This window comes from Saccostrea cucullata, unplaced genomic scaffold, assembly GCF_032062105.1.
Source record: "Saccostrea cucullata isolate Sc308-1 unplaced genomic scaffold, CSIRO_AGI_Scuc_v1 ctg11100, whole genome shotgun sequence".
In the NCBI taxonomy this organism is placed as follows: Eukaryota; Metazoa; Mollusca; class Bivalvia; order Ostreida; family Ostreidae; genus Saccostrea; species Saccostrea cuccullata.
In genome coordinates, this window is record NW_026921500.1 from 5775 (window position 1) to 9225 (window position 3451).

The 3451-nt window shown below is 40.3% G+C and overlaps 1 pseudogene; it reads left to right on the top strand.

Moving 5' to 3' along the window:
- The first annotated feature begins 638 nt into the window (after positions 1–638).
- Positions 639–2028, top strand: LOC134260155 (uncharacterized; annotated as a pseudogene).
- Positions 2029–3451: the final 1423 nt, after the last annotated feature.

The following is a 3451-nucleotide window of genomic DNA, read 5'->3' on the forward strand; positions in this document are numbered from 1 at the left end:
AATAACATAGACTTGATACAGTGGTGACGGCAATAAATAAATACAAGTAATGATCTTTCGTTTAAACTCTTTCTGATTCAATTTTAATTGCATTTCGGAAAAAAAACTGTACTAGGAGTAGCGTTTTTAAGCGGACTTTCACAGTTTATAGTTTAGTAACCAAGTCAACGCCATTCATAAGAAGAGAATTATGTATCCTGTATTATGTGTAGCCTAACAGTGTATTGTTATACATTTAAAAATTTGTTCCTATGCAAATCTATACGAAAAAGTCTAACATTTCTAATGTTTTCCTGAGCGGGCATAAAAAATTGATGTTGGACCGCTGAGTGAGATGTTGGACCGGTCGACATCTCATCGACCGATCCAACATTTCACTCAGCGATCCAACATCGAATTTTTATTCCTTTTCAGCAAAACATTAGTAATGTTACTAAATAGTTAATAGTTAATGTTACTAAATTTATGCATAACGGGCTTCGCCCGTTATGCAAATTATCCCATGCTTCCCACTATCGTTGATGCCCTGGCATACTAAACTAACTAGACAGTGATTCCTTAAATAATCATACTTTAAGATTACTAGATTCCTAGAGGAAATGGATATACGTACAGGGTATGTGTCAGATTTCTCGAAAGGGGGTGTATGGAGGGTCAGAATAATCAGCAAAAATTATGCATTTTTTCTTTCTTCACATCTCCTTTACTCTATATGTTCAGGGATAGGATTTTAGCGGAGCTTGATGATCAAGGATTTTCAGTGGTGGAGGGGGTTCTTTCAGAGGAGGACTGTCGGCGATACAGCGACGAATTCAAAGACTGGGTCCACCAATACAAAGATAACAATAAGACGTTCGGTAGCTTTGAGTCCCTGGTACAGTCCTACAGGATTGGTCACTTCCACGCCTCATGGGCAGTTCGTCTTAAAGTCAAACACGTCTTCAGCGAGCTATGGGAGACTGAAAAGTTACTGTCCAGCGTGGATGGAGTGGCCGTATCACCACCCCCCGAAATGATGCCAGGTACCGATCAGTTCTATATGAAGCCTTTGTTTCAATATTAAAATATTGTCGTTATGATATACGATAGCAAAAAGTTATGAAACTTAGCACATAGATAAAATAATCAACCCACCCCCTGTACACAAATAAACTATTGACGGTTTTTTAACGGGCTTATTTTAGCTTTATTGTTATCATTTCGAAGCTTTCATTATTTTATCCAGATCGCCCAAAATTTAGAACCAAAAAGACGTTTCTTCATTTAGACCAAGGGTCAAAGAGACAAGGTCTTCATGCATATCAGAGTGGCGTGTACTTACTTAGAGGAATCTTCAGACAGCGACCACTGCTTTCGCGTGTTGAAGGGATCCCACAAACTGATCAAAGATTTTTACGACAATTTTTCACTGGCAGCCAGACAGTCAAGCGCATTTGAATATTATGAACTAACGCAAGAAGAAATTGACTGGTATGAAGACCGCGGATGTCCGGCGACAACAGTGCCTGTACCCAGAGGTGGCATGGTGCTCTGGGATTCTAGACTGGTTCACGACAATGCAAGACCAGTAGAGGGTCGACCTCGTTCTGATAGGTGGCGTCACGTGGTATTTGTTTATATGACGCCTGCAAAATGGGCAAAACAATCCGATATCAAAATCAAAAGAGAAGCATTTGAACATCTTTTAATGACCACTCACTGGCCAAGTCAGGGGGTCTCCACGTTTCCGGAATACCACCCGACTGGACGAGAAGGCATCAGAGAATTAACGGAACTCCCAGAAATTGCCAAACAGAGAGAAGTGAGGCTGCTGATGGGAGTAGACGAGTACGAATTCAATGACGGAGCATCGATCGGACCCAAAGAGCCAGTATGGACATGATGGGGTGGGGCATCGAACGGACCCAAAGAGCCAGTATTAACATGATGTGGTGGAGCATCGAACGGACCAAAAGAGCCAATATGGACATGATGTGGTGGAGCATCGAACGGACCCAAAGAACCGGTATGGACATGATGGGGGCACTAGAGGCCAAATAATTATGGAAGGGATTTACCGCCAAAAGTCTATGTATCTTGCTTTTATTCTTATTTTGCCTACTTCTTTATGCTTTGTTATTATTGTAATTATATGTCACTTTATTGTTTTCATATTCGTCTTTATTACATTTCACTTTCCAAAGAAATAGTCAAAATAATTCTATAATTTACATGTATTCATCAAATTGAGTATTTTGCCCTTACTTCTATGTTGCTTTATTCTTGTAAATTCATTTTACTTTCTTGTATATATGAAACAGTTTCTTAAATGATTATGTCTATTACGAACGTGAATTCAATCACACAAAGAATGAAGCATATTCAATGAAGACGAATACAAGTTGTCAAAATTTAGTGCCGCATTATAACGCTAGGTGGCAGGAAAAAAATTCTGGTGTTCGCTACGAGTGTTGGTAAAACTAGGTAAGCAAACCCGGGCCGGGGTTATTCGAGTTTTTTCAATTTTCTGCCTTAATACTTTATCAATCGAACTAAAATTTTCATATGATGTTTGTAATAAGTTCAGGTATGTACCCAATAATGCCATTCCCTCGGAAGATGGTAAGATTTCCCCTGGAAGACTGACTACATAGTGGTGCTTGCTTCGGAAGACTATACAGTGAGACTTCCCCCGGGGAAGTTTCAATATAAGCTAGTCTTCCGTGCGAAATCTCGCTGTATAAAGCAATTTGTCCCCCTTCATAGCAACCCCTCCCCCGAATAGTTTTTTTTAATCGTAAAACAATGTTTGTATAATAACGTTTTCAGTTTATAAAGAAAACTTATCCGTCCTATATGAATAAATGTTTAAATGATATCATTTTACATTGGCGTCGGAAGCAAATTGAAAGTGGGGGGGGGGGGGGGGCTAAGAGTAAAAAAAAATTATGCCTTCCCGGTTCCGACGCCTATGTTTTAATAGTGGTTAATAATTAAATCATTTTAACCATTTAGTTAAACATAGATAATCTTCACGAGTACAAATGGATAATTAATGACTTCCTTCTCCGCCCCCCCCTCCCCCCTGGATGCAGCCCCCCACCCCCCGGTTGCAGTCGCCTGCGTGGCACTGTGGTTACGGCGTCTGCTCTAGAGTCACGAAACACAGTAGTAAGGAGTCGACCAATACCACTATGGGACTGTGGAGTTCGAGTCCTCGGATAAGATCTAGACCGTATTATCCAAGGTCCCGTATCGCAGTAGGTGCTGGCACGAAAAAAGATCCCTCACTGCTCAATGGCAATAAGTGCCGAGTATATAGGACAAATTTGCAGCTCTCTACTGGCAAGAGATGGTTTCTCCATCTGAGTTAAAAATTCTCGAAATTAAAGGGACGTTATACAATGTACAATCATTATCACACCCTCAAGTCTCAATAAATATACTAACTTCCGTCTGTACGACCTCCTTA